The 16,845-nt window shown below is 36.6% G+C and overlaps 1 long non-coding RNA gene across 5 annotated transcripts in view; it reads left to right on the forward strand.

Moving 5' to 3' along the window:
• The first annotated feature begins 214 nt into the window (after positions 1 to 214).
• Positions 215 to 16,845, forward strand: part of LOC140510611 (uncharacterized) — a 65,507-nt gene continuing 48,876 nt past the window's right edge. For 3 of the 5 annotated variants that reach the window (XR_011969304.1, XR_011969302.1, XR_011969306.1), the window contains exons 1-2: positions 234 to 433; positions 1,579 to 1,811. This is a non-coding gene — a long non-coding RNA (uncharacterized lncRNA). Of the gene's footprint in view, positions 434 to 1,578; positions 1,812 to 16,845 lie in introns of all 5 variants that reach the window. The other 2 variants (XR_011969305.1, XR_011969303.1) reach the window with 2 other exon arrangements.

Here is a 16,845-nt window from a genome sequence, read left to right on the forward strand (position 1 = left end):
CATAAAATTTGCCTCTTTATAAGTAGAACAGAACAGAATACCTTAAATATAGTCTGACTGCCTTAATTGAGGAAAGGAACAGAAGTTCGCTTTTAGATCAGTTGTCAATATGTTCAGTATAAGTCAGCAGCCCAATAAGATCTTAGGAACATTAGTAGCATCATAATGGCCTGATGAGAACATTTCTAACACTACTTTACCATCTTGTTTAGACCTCATCTAGACTCATAAGCTCATGTTTTGGGAGCAGAGTGGTCTGGAACAAGGTGATGGAGAAGACATTCTTTAGAATGTCCAGAAAGGTAACCAGAATGAAGCAGTAGCTAAAAGTCATGCCATATGAAACATTGGAGTTATTAAACCAAAAAAATGAAGACTTAAGGAGAATGAAAAGACTGTTTTAAACTACATAAAGGGAACTCATGTGGAAGAGGTATTAGATTTATCTTGTGTGAAAAAATATCAAAACTGAACACCCTGTAGTTATAGAGATCAATGTTGGTCCTTAATGAGATTTGAGAAGGTGTACCTTTATCTTCTTCACATATACTATTGGTCATGGTTAATATGTTGGATGGTTTGGTTGAACTGTTTTTCTTTTAAAAGCTTTCTTACCAAAGATGGCTCATCGGATGGGGGAGGGAAGAGTAATAAATTCAATAATGAAAGTGATAGAAAAAGATATTAATAAAGATTAGAATTAAAAATACCATTCTGTGGTATTGGAAGTATTTGAATTAGAAGAAAGTTTTATATGTTTGGGCATATGTAATAAACATACTATTCACACATATTTTAATATATAGAGAGAGGGAGAACAAAGACAGATTTTGGTTTATTATATGGAAGAATTAAAATGTCCTACAATGAAATGGGCTTCCAGAAGAAGGTAAACTACCTGGGACCTGAAGGAAGTCCAGATAGCTGAGGAGGAGACAGAAGAAAGAGAATTATTGACATTGTATACAACCAGGGAAACTTCATGGAGATGAAAGATGAACTGTCTTGTCTGAGGAGGCCAATTTCCCTGGATCACAGTATGTGATAGAGAGTAAGGCATAAAAATATAGCAGAAGAGAAGATTATTAGGGCCTGTATTTGATCCTAGAGGTGATAGGGAACCACTGAAATTTACTGAAGTGAGGTAGGGGATGAGAGGTAAGATGATCAGAGTGACCCATTAAAAAGATTAATTTGACAGCTGAGTGGAAGATAGGAAGGAGTCAAACAATGCAGAGTGATGAAACAGAAGTCTGTTGCAATACACCTGACCTGTGGTGATAAGGGTCTGTACCAGAATGGTGGCAGTGAGTGGAGATAAAAGGCAAGTATGAGAATTGACATTAAGGGAGAATTGGCAGGACTGGTCAATTAATTAGATATAAGGTGAGAGAAATGAGAGAGTGAGGAGTTAAAAGTGACATTAGGTTGCAAGCCTTGGTGACTTGGAGGAGAGTGGTGCCTTCTATAGAAATCTGAAATTTAGAAAGAGAGAAGCATTTGGAGGGGAAGTCAATAAGGTACATTTTGGACTTGTCAGATTTAAGATGTTTATGAGATAACCTATTTCCTAATTAGAGTTGGACATATAAGACTGGAGTTCAGGACAGAGATTAGGGCTGGATAAATCTGAGAATCATCTACTAGAGATAATAAATGAATCCATGGATGCTGATGAGATCACCAAGCAACATAATACAGAGTAAGAAGAGAAGAGAATGCAGGACAGAGTTTCACGGGACCCTCATAGAGAGCAAACCTTATGTGGATTACAATCCAGCAAAAGAAGCCAAAAATGGGTGGTCATACAGGTAAGACAAATACCAGAATAGAGTAGTATCCTGAAAACCTGGAGAGAATAGAGCATCCAGGAAATGATGATGGTTGATAGAGCCAGGAGCTATAGAAAGTTCAAAAGGGATAAATGAGAATTGAGAAAAGGTCACTATTTATTTGAAAATTAAGAGATAATTGGATACTTGGAGAATGAAATTTCACTTGAAAAATGAGGTCAGAAGCCAAATTGTAGAGAGTTAAGAAGAGTGTGATCATGACAGGTTTATTTAAACATTTGAAGGGAAGTTTTGTAGAAAGGCATTAGACCTGTTATACTTTGTACACAGAAAGTACAAAAGAAGGTACAAAAGATTAGATGCAACGAAGTCACAGAGAGTGAGATTTTGGCTTGGTTAGAAAAAAAATCCTTCCTTACAGTTAGACATAATCAAATGTGGAGTGAATTGTCTTGACAGATAATGACTTTTCATCATCAGATATTTAAATGGAGGCTGTATGATTATTTCTTAAGGAAGTTGTAAAGGAGAAATCTAGTTCAGGTGTGAGTTAAAGTGACCTCAGAGGTGCCTTCTACTGCTAAGATTCTATTACTGGAGATCACCATTTATGATTCTGTAATTATAGATGTCAATCAAATTATATCTGTTCCTTTGAGGTTTATATGCTATGCATATCTACCAGCCAATAGAAATCTTGGTTACTACTATCCCCAAACTCCCAGATTACTACCTTTCTTACGTCAATGAATTTGGTATATGGAACCCAATTTTTCCTTTCCTCCCTAATTGTTGCCCTCATATTAGGGAACTTCAACATAGAAACTGACTCCCCCTCAAACGCTTTAACCAATTAGTTCCTCACCTATTCATGTCCCATGGGCTACTCCTCTACCCTATCTTAGCTACACAGAAAAATGTTCATATACTTGATTGTGCAAAAATACCACCTCCATGTTTAATAATTCCCAAATTCCCTTATCAGACCACAATCAACTGATTTTTCACCTTTCTTTGCCTTGTCTTATGAAACCCTACTCTTCAATCAGCACTATGAGCCCTCCATTCTCTCACGCCATCTCCCTTGCACTAGCTACTCTCTCCTCTTTTCCCTATCTCAGCTTCTTGGTGAATCAACTTAATCTGGACTGTCTTCTTCTCTTGAGTTCTTAGCCCCTTATGACTTTGCTGATTAATCCCTTCCAACCCTTAACTTTGAATCATTCTCACCATTCATTGCCTTCACTCCTACACAAGTGCTGCTGAACAAAACTGGAGAAAATCATGGTATTCACTACATATCTGCAGTACACTACCTCAACTGGGCCCTTAGTGATGCTAAGTAATCATTCATACCAAATCACTATCCTAGTTTCACAGAGGTTTTCCCAAATCTTTTTATTCTTCCTCAAACCTCTCGTGATTCTAGGGGCTCCAACTCACTCAGTCAAGAACCTTGACTCGTATACAGAAAAAAATAAAGCCATTCGCCATGAGCTCCTTCTCCCTTCTTCATCTCTTATCATTCGTATACATTCTACCCTTGTATCATATGATGAGACCTTAATCCTTACCAAGACTAACCCATCTCCCTGCTAAAGCGATCTCATTATATCCTCTCTCCTCCAACAGAATGTTTCCTATGCAATTTCCAAGTTATCACTTTAGTTTTTAGTCTCTTCTTGCCTCCCAGCTCTTCCCTTCTGCCTACCATCATGCCCATGTATTCACCATCTTGCAAAATCCCTCAATTGATCATTAGATAAGTATTATCCTATATTAGACCTGCACAAATTTCAACCTACAGGCTGCTTATGGCCCTCAGGCCACTTATGATACACCAAAGGATTTTTCAGTACCCTTGAAAAATATAGAAGAAAACATTGTTTGTATTTGAGGAAATGCTTTGGCATTTCTCAGGCTGCAAGTTGTGTAGGCCTGTCTATATCTTTTCTGTCCTTGGTAGAAAAACTTCTCAAAAAGACTTTCTGCAATAGGTGGCTCCATTTTCTCTCCTTTCACTCTCTTCTCTTTATTAAAATACATTTTTTATTTATTTTGTTAAATAAATTTGTTCCCAAATACATTTTAAAAAAATTACACTCATTTATTTCCATCATGGATCCTTTGTAATTGTCTTGTATCATTGTCTTAATCAGAGTAGCTATTTCACAATTGACTATCATGACAACATTGCTGTTACTGTGGACAACAGTATCCTCATTCTTCTCACATGATTTTGCATCAGTTGATATAAACCTTCCCAGGTTTCTCTGAGACCATCCTGCTTATCATTTCTTATAGTATAATAATATTCATCATAATCATATACAATACGTTGTTCAACCATTCCCCTCAAAAAGTGGATATTAAATAAAAGATGTATTTGAAACATTAGAAAACAACATAAGTAGATTATTCAGTTTGTAAGTAAGCAGATAACAGAAGCACGAGAAAGGTAAATAAATACAGCTACCAAGGAAAGCACAGTATCAAAATACATCATCTCATCTCTAGAGACTAATTAGAGAGGGAAAGTAGTTTTAGGAGTTGGTTGATCATAATAACTTCAAATTTTATTTTCAAATCATATCATCTAAAAAGTTTCAGCACATGGAAGGTCAACACATTGATATTTATAGACCATAAGTGGATTTCCACAATGACTTAAAATGACCATATATAATCCCAAAGCAAGAAAATACAGAAGAAAGGAGGCTCTTTATGCTGGAAATCACTTTTGTTGTAATTAAGAAAGGGGAAAGGAAATCTTAATGATTTTTTTTTTTTGTTTTGTAGTTCAGCAGCTTCATTTCAAGGGTAACATTAAAGTGAATGACATATAAGTTTCTTCAATTCAATTATTCAAGTCAAAGTCACATGTTAGTCAATTTTGATGTAAAGGAAAAAAAATCCTTGAACTCCTTTTATTTTCCTGTGGAACTCATTGTACCCACAAAAGTCAATGCCCAAAATTTTGAATCTCTGAGGTTAACACTTTTATTGTATACTAAGACATAAGGAAATGAAACTCTTTCATTGACTTGTTAAATGTACAGGCTTTTTATTGAATCATCCCTTGTTTTTCCTATGTGACTGACCTATATTTTTGTATGTATGTACACACAGATATTCATATTGACACATTGATACATATCGACATCTCTATCTATATACACGTATCTATCTATGTGTATGTATATTGATATATATCTATATATACAGATATACATACATACATATATATATATATATATATATATCTACTGCCATGGTATACCTATAACTATATAGCATTCTTTACAAAACTGCCAAGTTCTATTCATGGTCTCAAGTTCCTCGCTAAAACAAAAGCTCATCTTTTTTAATACCAATATTTCCCAGCTGGTACAATATGGTTGTCAGTCTTAAAACAGCACAGATGCTGAAAAATTGAAGCTATGGTTCTCCTTAAAATGGACAGGCACATGGTGAGTATCAGCAAGCTAGTACATGTCACAAACAAGAATAAATCTGTAGATTCTATAAACGTGTATTCTCAAAAGAATGATCCACTCAGAAAACATTTTTTAAAATTGCTTAAATCAATTACTTTTCTTGGAAGGTTGCTTTATAATATAATGGGGCAGCTCTGTCATGTAGTGGATAGAATGCTGGGCCTGAAGTCAGGAAAACCTGAATTCAAATGAGACCTCAAATACTTATTAGTTATGTGACCCTGAGCAAGTCATTTCACTCTCTTAGTCTCCATTTCCTCATCTGGAAAATGAGCTAGAGAAGGAAATGACAAAGAATTCCAGTATCTTTGCCAAGTAAACCCCAAATGGGATCACAAAGAATTGAACATGACTGAAAGATAACTTTTTAAACAATATAAAATATAGATACATAAACAGATAGATAAAGTACATTCAAAGTCTTTCTATTTCCTTAAGAGAAAAATCCTGTTTTATTTTCCTTTTTTGGCATAGATAAACTTTTGGACAGTTTGAAAATCAGAAGAAAATTCTCCCCAGGCAGAGACTAATTGTGGGTGTCTCAGGGACGTGAGGTTACAACTTGAGTCTAGGATAGGAGATCTACATTGTAAGATCTTTATATTAACACAGTAGTTAAGAAGAATGACTTATTCTGTTCTCTGGTGATAGGTATGCTAGTTTCCTGCAGACTCTTGATCTTAAAATGATATATCTAAAGCTAGAAGGAATCTTACAAGTTATCCTGATCATTAGCTTCATTTTATAGTTGAGGAAAGTGAAGTCTAGAGCAAGTAAATGACTTGCTCAGTATCACCCGAGTATACAATGACAAAGATAGCTAAGTGGCTCAGTGGATAGTGTGTTAGGACTGGAGTCAGGAAGACTCATTTTCCTCAGTTTAAATCTGACCTCAGATATTTTCTAGCTGTCTGATCCTGGGCAAATCACTTAACCCTGTTTGCCTCAGTTTTCTCACCTATAAAATGAGCTGGGGAAGGAAATGGCAAACCACTCCAGTGTCTTTGCCAAGAAAACTCCAAATGGAGTCCCGTCAGACATGGCTGAAAAACAACTGAACAACAGTGTACAATGACAGAGCTGGGATCCGAGGTACAGTCCTGAGATTCCCAATTGAACTCTCTACCACACCAGACTTCTCTCAGTGGTCAGACTTTGCTACCCAATGGGAGCCTACAAGGAACTCCACCCACTATTCCAACAAACTTTCCTTCAACTATGGATGGTTCATTATGCTTTGGTGCTTGGTTGTTTGGCAGGAGCATGACATAGCGTGTTAACATGCAGAGAGCATTTTAATTGGCTTAAAACTGTTGGTAGCATCTTTTACTGTATTAATTTATTGCTTCAGTGTCAGTCAACTGGATCCTTTGCCAGATGGTAGTACAGCCAGTGCATACAGAGGAGGAGGTGGAAGGTATTTATATGATGCAAATGTCTGCTTTGTCATTAAGTATTCATGAGCTTTTTCTTAGTGATTATAGTAGGGGGGGAGATACCACAAAGGTTGAGATTCATGCCTTGTGGAAATTAATAATCTAATTTCGCAAAGTGACAGTTTTGTTTAAAAGTGATGGAAGGAGTTGCTTTGAAACAGCTATTAACAATACTGTAGGATGAATGTTCATTCTAGGGCTTTTGCGTTTTTGCAGGAGTCTGTGGAATTCACAAGTGACAGCCTTAAAAATGGAAACTAAACTCTGGCCAGAGCAGGACACAGAAGACAAAGTGTTGCTGATGCTTTTTTAATGCCTTAACTTTCAGAAGTTGGTTTTAGTAAGCACTCAGACTAGGAACATTTGTTGTCTTGGGTAAAATTTCCACTTACATCCTTATTTGGGGAGGATACCGCTGTACAGGAGAAAGACAAAGACGTCAGTCAGAAGCACAGAGTCATTGCTGGGAAGGTTAGCAGGATGGGTAGGAGCTCATTCTAATCATTCATTTGGTAACTTCCTATTTTAAGTAATTATTTTTGTTAAGGGCTAAGAGCTATTGTTTTCTACCATGATGGAAGACTACAAGTGTTTTCAGCTCCCTCTACATTAAGCACCCTTTGCCAAAGCTCTAGTCAACTCACTTTCATTATGGCTTTGTCTTTGATTAATTTGAAGGAAAAGTAATCATTTCTTGAGGAGCACATCCTCTACCTTTGCCATTGAGGGGATAGTGTATTATCTGGAAGTCATTGCTTCTTTTCATCAGAGCTAGAGAGAGACAGGCATGAGCTCAAATATTTGGAAGAACCACATAGCAAGAGAATGGCGGATCTCAGTGATCTCTTTCAAGCTATTTCCAATTTCAATCCATCAATGTTTTGTAGGTTTTAGGAGCTCATACTCAAGACTACACATAAGCAACTTAAATGCAAATTAGGCTGCTAATGCTTAAGGGAAGCAGACTGTGTACTTGTGAAGACTTTTCCTGCTGGAAATGTTTCTATCTATCATCACAAATGCAAAATATGCATTTTAAAAATGATCTATGTACACTTTTACAACATTTACCCAGATGGCCTGGGTCAAAATACTCATTTTTAAAACTTTCTATCTAAATACTGCAAAAATTTGCATATCTGTCAATTTTCAAAGTCTACAAATATGTATTTTTGTGATATGGTCTATTACCTTTACACGAGGCACTGCTGTGAGGAACCATTCCCTACAGATAAGCAGTTCTCTCAGGATACTTGCTGGGATAGGTGCATGCCTCCAGGCAGGTCACTGTGCCACAAAATAAAGACTGAAGTTAAATGAAAAGCACCAAATAGATATGGCTCTATTTTGACCATGGTACCATAAGTTTTGTTTGTTTGAATTTAACATTAAGCAAATTTTCATATAAATAGTTATAACAGCAAAATGATGGAATTTAGTCATTTGAGTATGGTCTTAGTTGAGAAGCGGTCTGAAGAGAAGGGGAGAGGAGGGAAAGGGAAGGAAAGAGAGACAGACAGAGAGAGAGAAAGAGAGAGAGTGAGACTGAACACATATGAAGTTAGACGTGTTGATTTACTGAATTTATTATTTTACAAGGTCATAGTTTCAAACTATACTTGACTTTGCTAGACTTAGAGTCCACTGATTCTCTGATTCTTTTCCAAGCATGACATGAGTTTCAAAGAAAAGACACTTTTGGGAATGCTGATGCACTCAAAATACCAGGTAGACTTACAATTAATATGAGTAGGATGTTTTCAAAATCCACGGTGATTTAAAAATTAAAGAGAAAGAGGTCCTTCGAAAAAAAAATCTCATTAATCATTCATATTTTCCCCCTCCCTTTCCCTAATGATATACGTTTCTTTTCTTTTTTTCCCTCTTGTTGAAAACCTTGTATTTTCAATGCCCATCTCATTTGATTCAACCTTCTGACCTTCTTCTACCACTTAACCAGGTCTACACCATTTCTGGAATATTGGAGAACTAAATTATAGAGAGTTTCTTGTTTTCTTTTCTTTCCTTTTCCCCCTAACATCCCTCTTCTGGAGTCATTTCACATTCATTACCTTTCAGAGACTCAATTATCGGACTGTTACACGCCAGAGGCTAGCTAGTTCACTCATTAGTCATGTCTAAATTCTTACCAAGACTGTGTTTCTGTGAGGATATGTTTGTCATTGTTCTTTTCTTCACCACAAATCACATCTGTGTTGGCAAGATATTTGATTGACAGGGGATGTTCAGCAAATATCTTTCAATAACATGAGGATGGAATTTTAAGCAATATTTGATATAAAATTTCTTAAGTTTATGACATGTTATAGACTCGAGGAAAAGCTGAATCATTTGTCTTTTGGTTTGGTTTGGTTTTGGCATTTGGGCAAAGGAGTTTTCTATAAGAAAACAAGTAAAATTCCATCAGAAATATTAAATTTCTCTAAATTTAAATAAAAGAAAACTCACTATGTTGGGCTTATCCCCTGTGTGAATTTCCAAGAAGACATAAATGGGAGTTACATAGGATGAGCCAGTATGCATGAGTTACAATATGCATCACAAAAGGGAACGATCATATCATTTAGAAAACCATTGATGACTTAGAGGAAAAATGATAGGAAAGGAAAATATTAATCTCCCTCTTTTTTTCTCCCTGCATTTGGAATGCAATTATTTTATTCAGGTGTTCAAAGTAGAAAAAAAATATTCTGCTGTAAAATAACAATCAGGAGACCATTTGTGTTTTCTTGTATGGATAGTGGCAAGAAGCATTTCATTATAAATATTTTCCAGTGGCCATTTTACCCAAACTCTAGTCATCATCAATTATGAAGAGAGATTATTTAATTTACTGACAAGTTGAAAGAGTATTATCTTATTAAGAAGGAATTTAATTTTCAAAAATTATTATCTTATGTTTGTGCAAATAGCAATTGCTGTTTTCTTCTATTTGAAGATAAAAGCATATTTTTCTCTTTTACTTGTAACTATTCTTTGACAACCTACATATGGCTGGACTTTTCAATACATAGCAGTATGAGGAAGTGGGGGCACCATATATAGGAAGGCCCAACTGTTGCAGGGTCTATTCTTGTATGTGGTTCAAAAGTGGGTACAATAGACATTTCTAGCCTCTTCTCCCACTCCCCCCAATCTTTAAGAGAAATTATCATTCCTTCTAGGAGGGGAATCACAATATTGGGATCAGAAGTCATTTTGCTCTCCTCAGGGATGAGTAGTGGGCTAGAAGGATATCTATCTGCTCCCTTAAATATCATTCATCTAGGGGAGATGGTCCCATTCCATGTAACTTTTGATCACTGTCATCTTGGGGGGAAGGGGACCCCAAGATCTATGTCCAAAGCTTAACCCCTTTCCCACCAAATACCAATCCCACAAATGAAAACACATAGTGATAGCAAAGAAACTCACTTATCCAAATAATAGCAAAACAGAAATTAGAAAATATATGCATAGGAGAACATATACCACAAAATACAAAAGGAGAGAGCTCTTCCATTGGGAGCAAAGTAATTCAGTTCAACCAGTAGAAAAGGTCCTGGAACTCACCCTAGGAGAAACCTTCCAAAGGTTCAAGACTAGCAAGTGGGATACACAAATATAATGGAAACTCCCTGCTCCTTCCATGTCTTCCCAGGGTGTTTTCTTTCAGCAATCTGAAGTGAGGTTGACCTCTTCTTTTTTTTCCTCAAAGCTGGAAGCTGATTAGATACTTGCTGGAAGAAGACTCTTCTTTGGTGAGCTCTGAAGGTTGGAACTCTCTAGTCTCTTATTACCTCAACCCAACTCCTTACTTCAGGCAGGGCCTTCATCTTCACCAAAAAAGAGAGAATTCCAAGTCAATGAGCCTTGGGACAGGGGTTATATAGATACTTCTTCTCACTTACGTTCCTTGCATTTTTTAAGGAATATCCTCCCACCCTCCCCCTTTTTAAAATGTTTGTTTATCTTATAGATAGGTAATATTTTGGAAATATATATTTCAAATCTGTTTTTTATCTTTTCTAGATAGATGAATAATTAGATAGATAGATAGGCAGACAGACAGACAGACAGACAGACAGACAGATAGATAGATAGATAGATAGATAGATAGATAGATAGATAGATAGATAGATAGATAAGAAACTGAGTCCTCTACAAGATGTTCATAAATTTACCTTGAAATAAATGATTTGAAAGATTTGTGGTCATTTTGAATGGACTGGATGAATTTATGTACTGTTTCAAATTACCTGATTGTGTTGGAGATTTTGGTCCTGATTTGTCTATCCATTTATAGTTGGAGGCCAAGTAAAATTCAGTAAAGACACATTCAATTGTTCTCACAAGCTTTTTTTAAATTACTTCTCTTCTTTTATGGGGCCATTCTCCAAGCACCCCTACCCCCCCCAAAAAAAAGAAAAATTGAAAACTTAGAAAATATGCTTTGTTTGCTCTGACCTCTTTTCTTCAGTCTTCCTTGTGCCTTCTCTTAAATGTCTCAAGTCATGTTCCACGTTTTCCCTTCTATGAACTAAACACACTAGTAATTCAAGACCTACTACTTGACATATTGCTCTGTTTATTGTTCTGTCTGATTCTTTTGTGAAATCTCCATGATGGACTGATGGAAGCCACTTTTGTTGTTGTTCACTTGTTTCAATAATGTCTTCATGACTCTGTTTTGGAGTGTCTCGGCAAAGATCTAGAAGTGGTTTGCCATTTTCTTCTCCAGCTCATTTAACAGATGAGGAAACTGAGACAAACAGGGTTAAGTGATTAGCCTTGGGTCACACCATTAGGAAGTGCCTGAGGTCAGATTTAAACTCAGGAAGATGAGTCTTGCTGACTCCAGGCTTCATACTCTGCGCACTATGGTGACACCTAGCAGCCCACTGGAGGCAGCAGTACAATCAAATTCACAGTGAAAAAAAGCTAGGACAGGTGGGGACTTGGAGAAAGTGTTAAAGAATGGGGACATTGTAAAGATCTAGATTACCATTTTCTTGACAATTCATTGACTTTATTGTGGTCTCCAGAAATGAGAATATAAAACTAAAGTATTGAGAAAATGGACATGATTCACATAACTTCAAAGTCCTTACCTTCTCTTTCGAAGTGAAAATATCAGAGAGAAAATGGCATAGGGATATGGCATTGTGTAACAAGCTGTGCCATTTAATATCATTTAAATGAAAGATGATAATAATCTTCTGATATGAGAAAATGTCAGAAGGAAGGGTTTTTTAACCTAGGTGATTCCCAGTTGCAGGTTTTCTAAGGGCATTATGGCACTTGTCTCTATTTGGGAGGAAGGCAAGGATAAATATACAACAGAGGGTTTCTCCACAGCTTCAGGGATCTCTTCTTCTTTAATTTTGCCCTACAAAACACCAGGATGAATAATGAGATATGAAAAATCACTGGACATTTTACCTAGTTTTTTGGGGAAGGGAAGATCTTAAGAGTTATTGGCTTGGTAGTTAAGGTTCCACATACCACCACAGCTGCAGGGATTGCTAAGACTTTTGGTAATGGTAACCTGCCTTTATGTTGCCCCTGTTCCCTTACAGGCATTGCTCTCCACTGGGCCTATATTTACTTGTTGTTCCAAAACTGTTGTTCTCCATTAGGTATGGCATCTTTACTAGTGCTTACTGGAAAATGAAATATGGAATATCCTACATGAAATGTTTCCCTTATCTCTCTGCTGTCTTTTACTGGTCTGGAGTCCTCCCCATAAAAGGAAGAAAAGGCCATTTCTTTTTTCTTTTAGATTAGAGTACAGAGGCCAAAACTCTTTTAGAAAGGTACGATGTAGTCAATGGACCAGGCAAAAGTGCTTTTTTTTCCATGGGGAGAGGAAAATTTATGGACTCCCAAAGTCCTAGTCTGTAGAGAAAAAGTTCTTTTTGAACACAAAGACGTCAGCCTCCCAAAGAGATACCCATCAAAATAATGTGTCTTTTCAGTTTCCTTCCTCCCATAGTAGTACTATCATTTTAGTCTCTAGTTTCTCTTTGATTTGAAGTTAAAGATTTCTTATAATTTTTATAGTCTTTTAACTCCTTATGAGGATCTTGTAACCTTCAAGCCAATGTAATGGTTCCCTCATTCAAAGAAACAGTCATAGAAGCCATATAGAAGTAGAGCTACTAAACCTGCTTTGCTCCTAAGATCCTCTGCTTCAACAAAGCAAATCAATGGTGGGAAGGGGGGATGGCAAGAACAAAGAGGAGAAGTGGGGACCTCACTGACAGTGTTTCACCCTACACATCTTTTTCTTTGTTCTAGATTATTGCCATTCATGAGCAAGTGTGACTGGCATCAAATCCACTAGTTTTTGAACCCCTATGCAAATAGGAGTACTTTACTCCTGTGAATGGGTAAACTCATAGAGAAAATTCTTCGATGTAGGGGTCATCTTTTCCTTCTTTAGAGGGGGATTTGTTATTTTGAGAAGAACTTCACATTAAATACAATCTTATAAAATTGATGATAAATCTTTTATTAAAATATCTAAAAGGTATTTCCTCACTCTAACACTTCTTATCTGCCTAACCTTGGTCAAATCATCAAAACTATGTGAACCTCAGTTTCCTTATCTGTAGAATGGAGATAATATTACTTGTACCATCTTCCTCTCAGGTTTCTTTTGAGGAAACTGTTGCACAGATGCTCAAAGAACAATATATCAGGGTTTTGTGAACTCTGAATACCAAGATCTTACAATTGGCACATATTTTCCTAAGAGAATAGAAGCAGTGTTCAAAGGCATTACCTGGCACTCATGACTTTCCAATTCCTTTGCCATTTGCCATGATTAGGCCTCTAGTAGTTTGTCATACTGGTCATGATGTGAAACTGACCCCAAGAATATATAAAACAAGACAGAATCACAGACATAGCTATTTGGGGAAAACCATGATGCACTTGATGCTGGGGGTGGGGTAAGGGGAGAGAGACAGAGAATGCAAAGGAGACGCAGAGAGAGAGAGAGAAAAAGAGACAGAGACAGAGACAGAGAGAGACAGAGACAGAGAGATAGAGACAGAGAGACACACAGAAAGAGGCAGAGACACAGAGACAAAGACAGAGAGAGAGCACCTGAATGTTCTCTAAGAACTTTCTGTACATTATCTCAATTATCTCCCACCACCATCCCCCAGGGAGTTCTGCTGTACCAGAGAGGAGTTTTCCCCTGACTCTCTTGGTCTCCCCCTTGACAACAACATAGGTGAGTGGGCAAGTTTAGTAACATTAGTCCTGAAACATAGCTCAGGGCTACCTTAGAGCTTGGCTCCAAGTAGCCTTCTGGGCAAAGAGGATTGGTTATCTGATCTGGTTTATTGGCAAAAATGGTTGCCTTCTTACCCTTCAGATCAATTCTCCAGCCTTCTTGACTTAGTCATGCAAATTAAATGAAAGTTCTTAGTAGTGCTACTTTATACTCTGTTATTTGGGGTAGTGGATAGAGCACTGAACCCTGAGTCAGGGAGACCTCTGCTCAGCTCTTACTTCATACTCTTTCTAGATGATGACCTTGGAAAATTTGCTTCAACATGTAGATGGTCAATGTCCTATTCATGGACTTCATGACTTTTCAGGTCCCTTCCACTCTAAATTTATGATGCTGGGAATATATGTATATCAGCTCTGTGAACTACCCATCCTGTTAGAGACTGTGTCTCTGTGATCTCCAACAAGTAAAAATATATGTTTACCCACTGACATTTGTCATGTTTATTATTCAGATGAAGACATCTGTATTGGCTATTTGTATTTTCTGGATAAAATATAATCTGTGTTATAAAGACTACAAATTGTTACTCTTCATACAAAAATAACTTATTGCTACTTTTATTAAATTCCCTGATAGATTTCTATATTAAGTTCTTCCTTACAGTGACTTGTAGACGAGATCCAAAAGGAGGTTGGATGGGGTGCAGTAACTGGTGGAGATTATGCTGCAATACATTTAGACTGAGAAGCAACACTCAGAAAATTATGCTTCATAAAACTGTGCAAGAAGATTTTTATAGGAAATATATTCAGAAAAGCTATTCAGTAAAGGCAAATCAAAGTATGAATTTACTACTGAAAGAAATAAGACAATATATGATCCTTGAGGACATACATTGTGTCATTTGTTTCCCCAAAAAATGAATAAAAAATGCTGCTACTGTCAGGTCCTACATAAGACAGTTGCTTTGTGACCCAGGGCAATCCATTTAATTTTTCTGGGTCCCAATTTCCTCGTATGCAAAATGAAGAGGTAGGCGTCAATGATCCTCAAGAACTCAGGGAGGGATATGCTAGTCCTTGGCAACTCATTAAATATATATGATCTACTGTGCAAAAATAAAAAAACCCCTATCTATCTATATCTATCCATCTATTCATCTATCTATCTATCTGTCTATCCATCCATCTATCTATCTACCTACCTATCTGTTAATGTATGTATGTATATATATATATATATATATATATATATATATATATATATATATATATATACATACATATACATATATATCAATAGAAGGTAGCTAGATGGTAAAATAGATGAGTGCTAAGCTTAGGATCAGAAAAACTTGAGTTCAAATTCCATGTCAGACACATACTGGGCATTAAACTCCTCAGCTTTAGTTTCATCATTTGTAAAATGAAGTGATTGTGCTCACTGGCTGGCAAGTTCCCCTCTAGACCTTAAGGTGTTCTGTCTCAAGGTGTTTATATTCTACCAGACATGGTGACTCGCATAGCAAGTGCTCAATACATGTTTACTAAGTGAATGAAGACTTTAATGAATATATTTTCTTCATTAATTTGAAAAAATCAAATAAACAATTATAGATCCCAGCCATGCATTAGCATAAAAATGCCAAATACAAGAACACAAAATGCTTGAGTCTTCAAAATTCTTTCCAGTTCTATAGCTATGATGCTATGAATATATATGACTCAGTACTTCTTGATTGGATCTGGTTCTAACCAGGGTAACTTTGCCACCCTTTCCTTTTAAGAATCACAACTCATCCTCTGAAATGATCAGCATCTTCCAAACTGTATCACTTGACTAGAAGTTGAGTCTATTTATGAAAAACTGTAGAGTTGTATGGATAGAGAGAGGATGATTCTTACTGTTATATTTGCTACTAATTCACTCTGTGTCCTTGGGCTAGTAACTTAATATGTCACCTTCTCAGCCTACACAGAGTAGATTGCCTGTATTTTCCCACAGGAGTGTTATGAGAAGCAATTAGATACCTGTAATGCATTTTCCTGGGAGAGGTGCTAGATGGATATTATTTAGAGCATACCAGTAACTAACAATGACCAGGAATAGGAAATCTTTCCCCGGTTCAATGCTATTTTATTTGTAGCTGAAATTAAAAAAAAAAAATGTCAATTTGCATGCAGAGAGATATCTTATGATATCACATGAACCTCAAGTATTCTGAATCATTTTTCCCAAACAACTTATAAAAGATAGTTCTGAGAGGGCTGTGTGGTAATTTTCCATTTTTTAAAACTCTTCAGAGAAAATATCTGTCTCCATAATGAATGACTCAGGAAGTTTTCTGACTCTCTTGGGACATTTCCTTATGGGTGAATGAGTTTTGGGATCAGATTTCCTCCATGGTGTGCCTTTTCTCCAAACCCAGGAATCCTTTTCAGTAGAAATAATCAAGCAATAGAGATGAGGGAACAAGCATTTTAAGTGATTACTGTGATAAATACTTTGAAAATATCTCATTTGCTCCTTACAAAAACCCAGGGAAATAGGTGCTATTATTATCACCATTTTACAGTTGAGGAAATTGAAGTAAATGGAGGTTAAATGCCTTGTCTAGGGTCACATAGCTAGTAAGTGTCTGAGGTCAGATTTTTAAAGCAGGTCTTCCAGACTGTAGGCCCAGCACTCCATTTCATGACTCACTGGGTTAAGGTTAACTTGAATCAGTTCAGAGAACATTTGCATGAGGTGGGCCTCATTGTGCTACACACAAGAGATTGGTTAGTTGTTGTCTGATTTTGATGAGGACCAAAATGACATCACCATGTTAGAACCAAGTAACTGACTGTGGCTGATCATACCAATAAGAG

The sequence above is a fragment of the Notamacropus eugenii genome, chromosome 6, assembly GCF_028372415.1.
Source record: "Notamacropus eugenii isolate mMacEug1 chromosome 6, mMacEug1.pri_v2, whole genome shotgun sequence".
Taxonomy (NCBI): domain Eukaryota; kingdom Metazoa; phylum Chordata; class Mammalia; order Diprotodontia; family Macropodidae; genus Notamacropus; species Notamacropus eugenii.